The sequence below is a fragment of the Chiloscyllium plagiosum genome, chromosome 21 (assembly GCF_004010195.1).
Source record: "Chiloscyllium plagiosum isolate BGI_BamShark_2017 chromosome 21, ASM401019v2, whole genome shotgun sequence".
NCBI lineage: Eukaryota > Metazoa > Chordata > Chondrichthyes > Orectolobiformes > Hemiscylliidae > Chiloscyllium > Chiloscyllium plagiosum.
In genome coordinates this window covers 44772388-44788376 of record NC_057730.1, presented here as the reverse complement: position 1 = coordinate 44788376, position 15989 = coordinate 44772388, and the positions used below count along the sequence as shown (strand labels likewise).

The window sequence follows — 15989 nt, the reverse complement described above, 5'->3', positions numbered from 1 at the left end:
TATAATTTGGAGGTGCCGGTGTTGGACTGGGATGTACAAAAATCACACAACAACAGGTTAGAGTCCAACAGGTTTATTTGGAGACACTAGCTATTGGAGCTCTACACCTTCATCAGGAGCAGTGCTCTGACAGCTAGTGTCTCCAAATAAAGCTGTTGGACTATAACCTGGTGTTATGTGATTTTTAACTTTTCTGAGGTAGGGCGATCAAAACAGCACACAGGTTTTCCTGTGCAGTCTAATCAATCTCCTATACTTATGTCCTCTTGCAATAAAGGCTAATATTCCCTCAGCCTTCCTGATAGCTTGCTGCATCTGCATGACAACTTCCATTATCATTGACACCCAAGCATCTTTGTGTATCTACACTTTCCAACCTTCTCACCATTTAAGAAATACTCTGCACATCAGTCCCTCCTACCAAAGTGGATGAAGTCACTTCTTTCTTCCACATTAAGTTGTCATGATTTTGCACAGTCACTGAGCCTATCCTCCTGAAATCACTTTCCTTACAGTAGAAAAACTGCTGACTGGTGGCCAAGTCAACTCTGATTGACTGAGGCATTGCCATGGAGAGAGCAATGGGCAGTTGTAAGCTCCCAAGCTCCCTGGTAATTCACAACAGGCAGATAGCTCAAACATAGTTCTTTTGTTGTCACAGAATGAACCCCATGCATAGGAATGTATATCAGTTCTAGCAAGAACAAATGAACCACATTACAAGCTTTCTCCTCTTTGAACAATTGCCTTGCGATCTTTTTTACATCCACCCGAGATGGTAGATCAGCTTAGCATCTCATTGGAAAGACAGCATCTCCATTAGTGCAGCATTCTCTCAGTCTTAGTCCAGGTTTCTCTTAAGGTAAACTTGCAGCTTGAGTCAGTAGTCAGGAAGGCAAATACAATGTTGTCATTCATCTCAAGAGGACTAGAATATAGAAAGGAGATAAGGAGAAACGTCTTTAGGCAGAGTGTGATGAATCTGTGGAATTCATTGCCACAGAAGGCCAGATCATTGAATATATTTAAAATAGAGATGAGTAAGTTCTTGATTGCCAAGGAGATCAAAGGTTATGGGGAGAAAGCAGAAAAATGGGTTTGGATTGAATAGTGGAACCAACTCGATGGGCCAAATGGCCTAATTTCTGCTCCTATTTCTTTTTAGATTAGATTAGATTCCCTAAAGTGTGGAAACAGGCCCTTCGGCCCAACAAGTCCACACCTACCTTCCGGAGAGCAACCCACCCAGACCCATTCCCCTACATTTACCCCTTCGCCTAACACTACGGGCAATTTAGCATGGCCAATTCACCTGACCAGTACATCTTTTGGGAGGAAACCGGAGCACCCGGAGGAAACCCACGCAGACACAGGGAGAATGCGCAAACTCCACACAGACAGTTGCTTATGGTCTTATGGTCTACTGCACTGGAGTGTCAAGCTGTATTCTTGTTTTTATGCCACGGAGTTGGACTTGAGCCTAGATTACTGACAGAACTGCAATGAATACGATGAATCCCCAATGCAAAACTGAGCAGATCTGTCTTTTGCGTTTCTTTTCATTCCCACCTCAGAGGTTGACTGACGGATAAGTATCAGCCCAGGATTCTGGGGACAACTCCCTCTACACTTCTTTGAAATAGCGTCACCTGAGTGGGCTCAACATCCAACCTGAAAGCTGTCACCTTGAATAGTGCATCATTTGCATTCCACTGCACTGCAATGCCGACCTCCATGTTATGCTGAAATGGAACTTGAATCCATAGCTTCCTAACTCAGGGGTAGATAAATAATGAAAAGAAACAAGGAAGAACAGAGATGAAAGAAGAACAGCAAAAGAAGACTTAGAAACGAAAAGAAAACGAAACAGAGTGAGGGTGGGATGTGGGAGAAAGATTTGTTGGTGGGTGGGAATAATTGAAGCAGAAAGAGATTGTAGAATCACCTTGGTTGAACAGTTCTCTGATTTGTACATTGAGAAAAAGGTGTGGAATCCATTTAATTGCTGCCATACTGTTTTATTGGCACCTTTAACATTGAGCACAGGCAAGTGTATCCAACCTAAATACATAGAGGGGAGCGATCAAGTGTAGTGAGCAGGAAAGATCTGCCAGTGTAGGCCCTTTGATGTTTAAATTTTAAAAAGTTTGCAATTCGTAATAACTAACAGATTTTTGTTGAAATCAGGAGTGGATTGTCACAGGCTCCATCATCTGACTTTAAAAGGAACAGAGTCATGCATTTATTGTTGGAAAGTCCAGCTGTTGAGTGGTGAGCATCTGGCCTGAGTGTGCCTTATATCAAGTACCAGTTGAACCCTTAACAGTTCTTGTGTTCTCACTTCATATTCTTCTGCCAGTCTCTGAATCAATAGCTTTATTAGGGTAGAAGGACCAGAGAGTTTCGTATTTATTTCGATGCATGATGCCCAGAGTGACTAATCAAAGAGAGTATCTGGAACGAGTTTCAGACTCAAGGAGAACTGCCGAATTTCATGACTAAGGTTTGAATTTTTCCACTCTGGGCTGTTTGAGTCAATGATTATGCAATACAAACAAGGCAAATTTTCTGGTTCTTCACCTGAATTCTTTCTGTGCTACAGTAAAGGCAGTAATTACCTTTCCACAATATGCAGAATACCAGACAAAATACTTGTATAATCGGAATAAATTCAAAGTTCTTGCTTTGCTCTATTGGCTGCAATTTTAATTTTCTGGAACATTGTAGCCTATTTTACATGCTGCTTGGCAGGACATCATTTAGTATTCCTTTTGTACTTCAGCTAATGGGTTTGCTAAGACATAGTTGCAAAACACAGTGATAAACTTCATCTGGAACCACATCACAACGCATAAACTTTAAGGTTTTTCTGAATCCATTTAAGAAGGCAAGGAGGAACACTATGCATCTCACAGTGCACCGAAAATTGAACGATACTCAAACACAATTAGAAGTGTTATGGATCGGACCAAACCCCACTCAAAATGTTCAGAAGCTTGTCTAGACCCTAACATATTCTTATTTTAAATTTAAGATGTTGAATTCTAGATGCAATTTGATTGGTCAACCTGCCGGATTTAAAGCAAAAATCACTTTTTCAAGACCCCAACAGTAACCGCTGAAAGCTAAACCAAAGATCCTGGCTCTGTGCGAGTTTAACCACACTTATTCAGGCTGCTTCTATTGTTCCAACTTTTATAACCCCCCCAAGGCATCATGAGTGCTTTATTTTTTCATAGCCTGCTCTGCGCCTGACCCCCAGTCTCTCTCTAAAAGAAACCAGGACAAAACACATTCCTTAAAGCTATAGCATCATCACACAAGCACTATTGCTCTGATGTATGCTCAGATTATATTGAAATGTCACACACCATGTTCACCATTTATATTAATCTAGCTTTCAGTACATGACCTGTGTTAGCCTTCCATTTTGTAGATGGTTCATGCTATGGTGGGCAACTCTGTATTAAGCATCTATCTCCCGATGTTGCTAAGGGGATCTCACGCTGGCAGGACGGTCTCTCCTGTTGAGGTAGACCTCTGTTTTCTCTGGGTTCTCTTCTTGGCCAGCTGAGATTTTCACTTCTCCTCGTTCCTTCCAAACAGGCCAGATATCATGGCTGTCAGTGACTGTCTGCCACTTGTCAGCGTCAATCTAATCACCTTCACATACAAACATCCTTGTAGCCAAAGGATAGATACCTAGGAGGTTGTGGTCCAGTGACAATTTGACTATTTGAAAAATAGTTTGGCATGCAACCAGCATGTATCTGCTAAACATGGTTCAGCCAGCACAGATAAATGATGAGCAGTGAAGTATACTGATGGAATTAACAAGCTCCTAGGCACACATATGCGTTAGTGATCTTGTTCTGTCAAGAGATGCTAGGATATTGCCGAGACAGGCAAGGTGGAAAGGGTTCAATTTTAATTCTGACTGAGCGTATACTGTTCAGGTTTCACTCTGGAGAGGCATGCAATACTTCCAGTGGATCACTAATGCTTAGCTTCAAGATTAGAGTGGTGCTGGAAAAGCACAGCAGGTCAGGCAGCATCCGAGGAGCAGGAAAATCGATGTTTCGGGCAAAAGCCCTGCATCAGGATGTGCTTTTCTACTACCACTCTAACCTCCAGCATCTGCAGTCCTCACTTTCACCACTAATGCTCAGCCTCTAGTGATTTACTGCACTACCATAATGCATGTCAAGCCATGTATTCAATGTGGGTACCCTGGCAATTCTTCATCTAAATCCTTTTATTAGAGATATAAATCATTGTGAAATCTTCTCTTCACAATCCAGCATGTCGTGCTACGTAGCTATCTAGAGGCCTAGGCGAATTAATGATTGGAGGATATGGGTTCAAATCCCTGCACAGCAGCTGATGGTATTCAAATTCAGTGAATAAATCTGCAATTGAAATCTGGCTTCAATGATGGCGATCTTGAATTTATCATTGAATGCTGGGGGAAAAGCCACCCATCTGGTTCACTCATGTCCTTTAGGGAAGGAAAGCTGCTATTCTAACCTGGCATGGCCGAAATGTGACTCCAGACCCACAACAATGTGGTTGACTCTTAACTGCCCCATGGAAGTGGCCTAGTAAGTCCCTCAGTTCAAGGACGATTAGGAATGGACAAGAAATGTCCTTGTAAGTAATGTGGGCATCTCATAAAAATGAACAAAGAAAATAAATTATTGATGAAAATTTACCTTCACCTTACCATTTGATGGAAAACAGGAAGCCAGAAACATGAAGGAATTTTGCAGGATTATGGAATTTTACAGCTCAGAAACAGGCCATTTCTTAGAGTCATAGACTACAGGAGGTGACCATCCTGCACATTGTTACGTTGCACAGGACGTGCCAGGCAGGATCAACATTAGTAAGCATTATTTGAAATTAGGCAGTCCATTCATCAGTCTAATAGTGGCCAGGCAGAAGCTGAACCTACTGGTGGGTGTTCAAGCTTCTGTATCTTCGGCCTGACGGAAGAGGTGAGAGGAGACCATTACCGGGGTGGGAGGGGTCTTTGATGATGTTGCCAACCTTTCTGCGGCAATGAGAAGTGTAAATGAAGTCCATGGATGGGAGGTTGGCTTCCATGAGGGTCTGGGCTGTGCACACCATGTTCTGTAGTTTCTTGTGGCCCTGGGCAGAGCAGTTGCTATACCAAACTGTTGTGCACCCGGACATTATGCTTTCAATGGTGGCGAAGGTCTTTAGGACAGATTAAACTTCCTGAGTTGTCTGAGAAAGAAGACGTATTGCTGTGCCTACTTGACCATTGCATCTGCATGGGAAGTCCAGGCCAGGTTGTTGGTTAGTGTCACATCTGCTGCGTGTTTATACTCAATGTCCCTTTTATCTTTTCTGTGTTCTTATATACTTGACTTGCATATTTACACAGCAAGGTGTCTGCTCCTCTATTCCTTTGAAAGTCACATATGTAAGGCACCTTTCTTTTCCTTAGTCATATGTCAAAAATATCTTAAGATTTTTTTTCTTATACTGAACAGCAGCTGCCAACTAGCTGCCCCAGATAATGAAGAAAGTACAGTGATTTTAATTGAACACTGTAAGCGTGAGTATCAGTTACCTAAAAGGTGTGAATTTGAAGTTTTAACTGTTAGTAGAATTTTGACATTGGAATTATTGATGGAAATGTAAAAGCAAGAAGTGAAAAATTGACTTAAATATAGGAACTAAATATTGCTGAAGTTCTGCAGTTGATCTCATACCACCTCTGACTGGGAGGGAACATTCCTGCCCAGTGATTGTTAGGTGGACACCATCAGGGAACACTTCAGCAGTCAGGGCCATTCGGCCTTGGACCTTTGGGTGACCATCCTCCAAGGCCGACTTCACAACTGGCAACAACACAAAGTGGCTGAGCAGAGGCTGATAGCCAATGGGGATGGTCTCAACCGAGACCTTGGGTTCATGTCACACTACAGGTGACCCCATTGCACTATACACTCTCACACATACACAAGCACAAACTCTTACATACTCACACACTCATGCAAACTCTCTCTCATATACAAGCTCTCTCTTATACGCACATACATACACCCCCCACACCCATACCCATACACACACCCTCTCACGGGCTTATACCCTATCACACTCACACACACACTTTACCAAGCTTGCACACAGGCAAACACACACTCTCTCACGTGCACTCAAACTTACTCACACACATTCACATGCACACACTTGCTCTGTCTCTCTCTCTCCTGCACACGCACACACGTATATGTTTATGGGGTGAATTTGTATTTGCAGAATTATATTTGCAGATACATTCTATTTAGCTCAAAAAATGCAGAACCTGCAAGCAGTCAATGCAGACAGTGAATCCATATAATATTTGTAAATTCCACTTGGGAAATAGAACCAGTCTGACTTAAGATTAGTCTCACTCACACCTAGGAGAAAGTGAGTACTGCAGATGCTGGAGATCAGAGCTGAAAAATGTGTTGCTGGAAAAACGCAGCAGGTCAGGCAGCATCCAAGGAGCAGGAGAATCGACGTTTCGGGCATAAGCCCTTTTTCAGGAAACTTTGTTCTGAAGAAGGGCTTATGCCCGAAACATTGATTCTCCTGCTCCTTGGATGCTGCCTGACCTGCTGCGCTTTTCCAGCAACACATTTTTCAGCTCACTCACACCTTTAAGGCATTGTCTGAGCTGAGATGTCATCTTTTGTTATAAAACCTTAAATTATCTTCAGAATGTGACTTAAAAGAAGTTCATGGATTTATATATTAAAGAACTGAAACCAGCAAATCCATTCTAAAAGATGAAAGACTTAGCAATCTAGGTTTGTTTAATGTATCATTGTATCACTGAGACCTTTTGCTATAAATTCTGTTTCTTATGGTCCTACTTCACAACCACCTGATGAAGGAGCAGCGCTCCGAAAGCTAGTGCTTCCAAATAAACCTGTTGGACTATAACCTGGTGTTGTGTGATTTTTAACCTTATTCATAAAAAGATTCCAGGCTCATGACTTATTTCTATTGAAGAAGCAATATTAGGTGCAAGTTTTTAAAATCAAGGCCAATGCTTTCAAGCTTGTTAGGACAGAATAGAATGTATATTGTGAGGTGGATGATTGTTCCATTCAGTTTATTATAGACTTGTGAAAATCCAATTCTTTATTAGACCAGTAATATGGGAGGATTATAAAGTATCCACGCAGTGCAGGTAAATAACTGACCCTTAGTCAATGCCATATTTTGACTTCAGGCAGTAAGCCAAATGCTGTCATTCTAAACCCTTTCCATTGTTACTGTAGAAAATGTAGAACATTTTTAATGAAGCAAAAATGTGAAAAAGGAGATTTTTTTTACAAATGACAAATACTTCAAAGCTTTCCTTCCTTTAACCATCACGATGTTACTGTTGAGAAAGAAAAGCCTTACTAAAGCCTACAGAGTGTAGAGATTTCTCATTCTGAACTCTTTTGAAAAATGCCATCCAAGTACAAGACTTCTACCATCCGCTCTGTGGGTTTTGAACAAACTGCAGCTGAGAAAGAATGTGATCATCTCCCAGGGCCACTCTGCTCATCACGGCTTATCATATCAGGTCACTCTTAAGACAAATAAACCAATTGCAAAACAGGAATCAAATAAATGATCTCCCATTGGTTTTACAAGTCAAATATCTTGGTTTCTGTTTATCAATATTTATGAATCGTCAACACCATTCTTCACTGTGCAACATACATTGAGCTGTGTCACAAAACACCAACCTCTATTCAGAAAGTGTCAAAATGTGTGTGACGCGGAAAAAGCACAGCCGGTCAGGCAGCATCTGAGGAGCAGGAGAGTTGACAGTTTGAGCATTAGCTCTTCATCAGGAATGTTTGGGGGTGGGTGTGGAGCAGGTGGGAAGGGGGTGTCCAAGGGGACTGGGACTGAGAGATAAATGAGAGGGGGTTGTGACTGGGGATAAAGGTAGCTGGGAGTGCGATAGGTGGGCAGATGAAGGTGGGGAGCTTGGTGATCGTGATAGGTCAAAGAGGAGGGTGGAGTGGATACATGGGAAGGAAGATAGACAGGTAGGACAGGTCAAGAGGGTGGTGCCAAGTTGGAGGGCTGGATCTTGGATTAGGTTGGGGGAAGGGAGATGAAGAAACGGGTGAAATTGGTATTGATTCTGTGTGGTTAGAGGGCTCAAAGGTGGAAAATGAGGTGTTCTTTCTCCAGTCAAAATCCTAACCACCTGACAATTGGAGGAAGAACACCTTATCTTCTGCCTTGGGAAATCTGAGCCACCCAACGACTAAAGGAAGAATGCCTTGGAGCCCTCCAACCACATGGGATCGATGTGGATTTCATCCATTTCCTCATTTCCCCTCCCCACACCTTATCCCAGATCCAACCTTCCAACTCGGCACCGCCCTCTTGAACAGTCCTATCTGTTCATCTTCCTTCCCATCTATCTGCTCCACCTTCTGCTCCGACCTATCATCATCACCCATCATCTTCATCTACCTGTCACATTCCTAGCTATCTTCTCTTAGCCCCCTTGGCCGCGCCCCCACCCGCCACATTCCTGATGAAGAGCTTATGCATGAAACGTCGACTCTCCTGCTCTTCGAATGCTGCCTGACCTGCTGTGCTTTTCCAGCACCACACTCTCGACTCTGATCTCCAGCATCTGCAGTCCTCACTTTCTCCATTCTTAGAGCAACTGTAAATGTGGGAAAATGTCCCAAGGCACTTCACAAAGAATGTACAGTTAACATCTAGCAACATAAGGTGACCTAAAGCTTGGTGAAGGAACTCTTTAAAGGAAGAGAAATGGCTACAACTGCAGAAGAACAGATACCTCAGGATTTTGGGCCTGAAGGAAGTTGAAGAAATAATGAGGAGTAAGGCTATGGGTGAATGTGAAAACAAAGATGAGAATTTCAAAATTCAAGCATTTTTGGAAAACTAATGTATTACAAATAAACTTTCTGGTGACAAATTCTGCCAGGGAAAATACTTTATTACGTTCCATGTTAATGTCATTCAAATCATACATGAAGAATCATTCAATGGACAGGTATGTGCAGTATTTTCTTGAAAGTTTCTCCTAATTCCATTAGAGCTTCACATGTAATTCATTTCTGGACTGAAAGGACAGGCCACTAGAAATAACTCAAGAGCAGGGCAGTCAATTTCAAACCAAATAAACTGTCTGTTTGTCCTCTCAGGTAGAACAAGTGAGAAAGAGGAATTGAAATAGAAGACTTGGGTTACTGACAATTTATAAATTTATTGAATTTCATTAAGAATTTTTTAACTGTGGCTTCATCATGACCCTTGAGATCTGAAATACTGCAAAGGAACTTACAATGTCATAATTTGTTTCGACAGGGAAAATCTAAGCTGCAATTCACTGTCAAACTGAACCAAAGAACAGCCTGTTGTAATGAAACGCATATTTACTTACAGTGAATCTCTGAGCCATACTGGTCTGGTGGATTAGGAGAAAGATAGATATTGTAATCTATATGAGGCATGATATATTAAAACACTGGGTTTGTGTGTGCTCTATTGTGATAGAGCTGCCCACACAGCTCACTGACTGAGGTGCAGCCACATATGGCAGACAGCTGACGAAGGGCTGATTGCATTCTTGCAATATAGGGAAGGGGTGTAAAATAGTAGCTACATGTCTGGGAATTTGACTGTTGTTGCTCCCTGTGCAGTCAAGGAAGGAAGCAGAGTTGTTCATGTTGAGGCCTTGACTGGTTACCAACTCTGTTGGGGAGATTGACTAAAGGTCACTTTGAATCAGTTAACACCATTCTGGACTTACCTCCCTGGTGAACATCTGCTTTCAGAAATGGATCGCTGTCAGGTAACCACAACTGCACCTGTTGGCATGATCAGTGACTAACTAGCAGATACAGCAACTGATAACTAAAGCATCCCTTCTGTGTCCGGTACCCCACTCAATTCAAATTACGTGAGATAGAAACACATATGAAAGATAGCGAGGCTAATAAAGATAAACGACATTTTGCTGCTGAGGCTCTGTGAGGTTCTGAAACATGGGATCAGTCACTACCTGAGTCACACTGATTTTGATTCCAGTTGCTTGGAATCCAATGCTTGCCAGAGGAGAGCACCAAGCTCAAAACAAACAAATGATTGGCCAAGAGCTTCTGTGGGAAAAACTCATCCAATGAAAGAAAATATCCAGGACTAAGTGCATCTCAAGGAGAGGCCTGACTCAGGTCGCAGTCACTCTCCTGAAGGGTGGCAAAAGGAAATGGGCAGGGGAGCTTTGGAGGCTATGTTGGATCTGAGCTGATGTTTAATGGCTTTTTCAAAACAGGCAAGTTAAGCAAGGTGATGTAAAATCATAATCTCTGTTGCCTCATTCTGTCCCTTTCTCTTTCATGAGTTGACCTTAATCTTGGTTTTCCCCTGTTTGCTTTCAGATGGCAGCTATTAATTGTTTTGCCATTTACTCCTCTTTAGGACCCTTTTTTGTTAATTTTATGATATCTATTTTACAGGAAGTGGGTTTCCCTGAATGGGTCAGCATTTATTCTCCATCCATAGTTTCCTGTGAGAAGATGGTGATGAGCTGCCTTCATGAATTGCTGTAATCCAGTTGCTGTAGGTACACTCACAATGGGTTATGGAGAGAGCTCTAGGATTTTGACCAAGTGACAGTGAAGGAATGATATATATTTCCAAGTCTGGATGGTATATGACTTGGAGGGGAACTTGCAGTTGGTAATACTCCTTTGTATCTGCTGGCATTGACCTCCTAGTTGGTATAAGGTATGGGTCTGGAAGGTGCTGTCTTAAGATGTAAGAGTGGAAGTATGCCATTTGGCCCATCATGTCTGCTCTGCCATTCAATGAGATCATGGCTGATCTGATAATCCTCAACTCTACTTTCCTGCCTTACACCTTGATCCTTGATTATTATTAACAACGCTACCATTGCAGTTTTCAGGGCCTCTAGAATGAATCCAGAATCTAAGGATTTTTGGAAAATTACTGCTGGTGCATCTTCTATTTCTGTACCTTCTTTCATCAATATCCATGGATGCTACCCATCAGGTCCAGGGCACCTTTCAGCCTCTAGGCTCATTTATTTCCCTAGAATGTTTTGTCCATAGATATTTGTGGTATTTGTTTTCTCCTTCACTTTTGACTCTTGATTATTTAGTATTTTTGCATTGCTAGTAATGTCCACTACAGTGAAGACAGATGCAAAATGTTTGTTCAACTTCTCTGCCATTTCGTGGTTCCTCATTATTATTATCTAACTCATTCTTTAAGGTGCCAATGTTCATTTAGGTCCCTCTCTTCCTTTCTGTATAATTAAATAAGCTCTTACTGTCCACTTTTATATTACTTGCTAGCTAAGCTTAAATCTTATTTTCTCCTTTTTAATTATCTTATTGTTAACCTTTTTTGGTTTTTAAGACCTTCCTAATCCTCCGTTTTACTGTTGAGGAGCCATGGTGAGTTGTTGCAGACCTTCTTGTGGATAATTGACACTACTGCGTGTTGGTGATAGAGGGAATTAATTTATTTCTTAGGTTGTCCTGTAACCAACTTCTGGCTGTTTTCTCATTTAATATCTTTCACCTTCTGCCTGTATCAACCCTTCCCTTTTGTTGTTTATCCACCCATTTCATCAAGATTTGAAATGTTAATACTTCCCTTCTTTCCAGATGTTGGGAATTTCCAGCATTTTCTGGTTTTATTTCAGATTTCCACCATCCCCAGTATTTTGCTTTGAGATACGTGAGCTGTTAGTGCAATGATTGACCTCAGGAATTACACATACTTCCTCCCCCCCACCTACCCTCCAATAACACATTACTTGTAACACTGACTAGAATTTAAAATGAAGTTCTTGTATATTCTCTGTGAGAGTGTATCCCTGGCAAACAGGTCGGTGAGAAACATGCACAAAGAAAGAGAGCAAGATTTTTGTCATTTATATAAATGATTTTCATCATTGATGTAAATGATTTGGATGTGAATATAGGAGGTCCAGTTAGTAAGTTCAACATAGGAGCTGTAGTGGACAGCAAACCAAGTTTACCTCAGAGTATAATGGGATCTTGATCAGATGGGTCAATGGGCCGAGAGTGGATGGATGAAGTTTAATTTAGATAAATGTGAGGTGCTGCATTTTGGAAAGGCAAATCAAGGCAGGACTAAGACACTTAATGGGGAGTATTGCTGAACAAAGAGACCTTAGAATGCAGGTTTATAGTTCCTTGAAAGTGGAATCACTGGTAGATAGGATAGCGAAGAAGGCATTTAGGTATATTTGCCTTTATTGATCAGTGCATTGAGTATAGGAGTTGGGAGGTCATGTTGTGGTTGTATAGGATATTGGTTAGGCCACGTTTAGAATACTGCATGCAATTCTGGTCTCCCTGCTATAGGAATGGTGTTGTGAAATTTGCAAGGTTCAGAAAAGACTTACAAGGATGTTTCCAGGATTGGAGGGTTTGACCTATAGAGAGAGGCTGAATAGGCTGTGGCTATTTTGCCTGGATCATCGGAGATTGAGGGGTGACCTTAGAGAGATTTATAAAATCATGAATGGCATAGATAGGAGTAAATAGTCAAGGTCTTTTCCCTGGGGTGGGGGAGTTCAGAATTAGAAATCATTGATTTAAGGTGAGAGGGGAAATATTTAAAAGGGACCTACTAGCAACCTTTTCACACAGAGGATGGTGCGTGAATGGAATAAGCTGTCAGAGGAAGTGGTGGAGGATGGTACAATTACAACATTTAAAAGGCATTTGGATGGATATATGAATAGGAAGGGGTTAGAGGGATATGGGCCAAATGCTGACAAATACAACCAGATTAATTTAGGATATCTGGTCAGCATGGACGAGTTGAACTGAAGGGTCTGTTTCCATGCTATACAGTTCTATGTCTCTATGACTCTAAATTTCAAATCCCAAATCCCAAGATCTGCCCTTGCAATTTTTTCTGCCTCCCCTTTGCACCTACACATGTCTTGGTCATTTTGCTGTCAGGAATTTTCTCATGAAATTAACCTGCTGAGAAAGCTATGTTGGTGTGATGCACTGAGGATCTGGAGCTCTCCTTGAATTAGTTGTAAGCATGCAATAGGCTGGATGCATTGAAATATTCTCATTTACAGTATTTCAAAGAAGAACAGAGGAGTTCACAACATGGGCCAAGATTTAATCACTCAATCAGCATAAGGACATAAGAAGTTGAAGCAAGTGTAGGCCATTCAGCCTTTTAATCCTGAGGTCAATCATCGCACTAATATCTCGCTCATGAAAGTGGAGTCGCAGGTAGAGAGGATAGTGAAGAAGGTGTTTGGCATGCTTTCCTTTATTGGTCAGAGTATTGAGTACAAGAGTTGGGAGGTCATGTTGCAGCTGTACAGGACATTGGTTAGGCCAGTGTTGGAATATTGCATGCAATTCTGGTCTCCTTCCTATCGGAAAGATGTTGTGAAACTTGAAAGGGTTCAGAAAAGATTTCCAAGGATGTTACCAGGGTTGGAGGATCTGAGCTACAGGGAGAGGCTGAACAGGCTGGGGTTGTTTTCCCTGATGCGTCAGAGGCTGAGGGGTGACCTTATAGAGGTTTAGAAAATTGAGGGGCATGGATAGGATAAATAGACAAAGTCTTTTCCCTGGGGTCGGGGAGTCCAGAACTAGAGGGCATAGGTTTAGGGTGAGAGGGGAAATATATAAAAGAAACCTAAGAGGCAACTTTTTCACGCAGAGGGTGGTACGTGTATGGAATGAGCTGCCAGAGGATGTGGTGGAGGCTGGTACAATTGCAACATCTAAGAGGCAATTGGATGGGTATATGAATAGGAAGGGTTTGGAGGGATATGGGCCGGGTGCTGGCAGGTGGGACTAGATTGGGTTAGGATATCTGGTCGGCATGGACGGGTTGGACCGAAGGGTCTGTTTCCATGCTGTACACCTCCATGACTCTATGACTCTATGTCAAAGCCAAATACCAGGGATGGTGGAAATCTGAAAAAAGACCAGAAAATGCTGGAAATTCCCAACATCTGGAAAGAAGGAAAGTGTTAACATTTCAAATCTTGAAAAACTGGAAATGTTAACATTTTGTAAATGAAATGTGTGGATAAAGATGGCGCCAGACATGGTCAACTTCTTGTGAGCTCCTGCGTGCAGATTGAAGTTTCTTATTTCCTACAATTGTTCTACACTCTTTAAACTTAATAGCATACTTTTAAAAATTACTATTATCTATATTTTTAACATTCGCCTGTACCTTGCTTTTGTTTTGCCGCCGTTTACCTATTATTTACTATCTATGCGAACTTAACTCTATGATCTGCCTGTGTTGCTCGCAAGACAAAGCTTTTCACTGTGTCTCAGTACACGTGACAATAAATTCAATTCAATTCAATTCAAAAGGGAAGGGTCTGATACAGGCAGAAGGTGTAAATTATTAAATGAGAAAAGAGCCAGAAGCTGACCATGCGATAAGATCATGCCTGATCGGTGGCAAAAACAGAAACACAGGTATAGGCGAATGTTAAAAATATAGATAATAGTAATTTTTAAAAGTATGCTATTAAGTTTAAAGAGTGTAGAACAGATCTCAATTCCTCTCCCTTAATGATTGGAATTTAAATGGGGAGAAACTTATTGGGTGCGTCCAGGAGGAATATTTGAAACAGTATGTGGATTGGCCAATCGGGGAGGGGGCCACACTGGACCTAGTTTTGGCAAATGAGCCTGGCCTGGTGATCAAAGGTTCAGGGCAGCACGGTGGTTCAGCAGTTAGCAGTGCTGCCTCATAGCGCCAGGGCCCAAGTTCGACTCCAGCCTTGGGTGACTGTCTGTGTGGAGTTTGCACATTCTCCCCGTGTCTGCGTGGGTTTCCTCTGGACGCTCTGGTTTCCTCCCACAATCCAAAGATGTGCAGGTTAGGGTGAATTGACCATGCTAAATTGTCCGTAGTGTTCAGGGATGTGTAGGTAGGGTGCATTAGTTAGGGGTAAATGTAGAATAGTGGGGAATGGGTCTGAGTGGGTTACTCTTCAGAGGATCAGTGTGACTTGTAGGACCGAATGGCCTGTTTCCACACTGTAGGGATTCTATGATTGATTCTCTTTTATACGAGCTCCTCATAGTCCTCAACTCCTCAGTATGTCAAAATCTATCCACCTCCTCTTTAAATACTTCCAGTATTGATGGAAGACACTCTGGAAGGAATTTGCGACGAGGCATTATGGATAGAGCACAGGAATTGGAAGGGTGCATTCACAATGCTGGGATTGTACCACAGACCTCCCAGTTACCAGTGGGAAATAAGTGAAGAGATATGTAGTCAGATTCTGGAAAGATGACAAAATAGCATGGTTGTTGTGGTGGGTAATTTTAACTTTCCCCATATTAATTGGGATTCCTCTCCCTTAATGATTGGGATTTGGATGGGGAGAGACTTGTTGGCTGTGTCCAGTAGGGTTTTTTGAAACAATATGTGGATTGGCTGATGAGGGATGGGGCCACACTGGACCTGGTTTTGGGAAATGAGCCTGACCAGGTGATCAAAGTTTCAGTGAAGGAGCATTTTGGAACAGTCACCATAATTCTGTAAGTTTTTGGAAACTTATGGATAAGGACAAGAGTGCACCTCAGATGAAGATGTTAAATTGGAGGGAAGGCCGCTATAAAAGAATTAGACAAGAATTGGAGAATGTGGATTGGGAGTGGCTGTTTGAGGGTAAATCTACATCTGACATGTGGGAGTATTTTAAAGATCAGCTGATTAGAGTGCAGGTCAGATATGTTCCTGTGAAAATGAAGGACAGGAATGGCACGATTTGAGAACCTTGGATGGCACAGGAAACTATCAGCTTAGTCAAAAAAGAGGAAGCATACCGAAGGTCTGAGCAACTAAAAACAGATAAAGTCCTTGAAGAATACAGAGAAAGTAGGAAGGAGCTCAAATGGGTTGTCAGG

At 42.0% G+C, this 15989-nt stretch overlaps 1 long non-coding RNA gene across 1 annotated transcript in view; it reads left to right on the top strand.

Annotated features, from left to right (window-relative positions):
• The first annotated feature begins 10538 nt into the window (after positions 1-10538).
• LOC122560824 overlaps positions 10539-15989 on the top strand; it is a 77631-nt gene continuing 72180 nt past the window's right edge. Inside the window, exon 1 of the long non-coding RNA XR_006314823.1 lies at positions 10539-10632. This is a non-coding gene — a long non-coding RNA (uncharacterized LOC122560824). The remainder of the gene's footprint in view (positions 10633-15989) is intronic.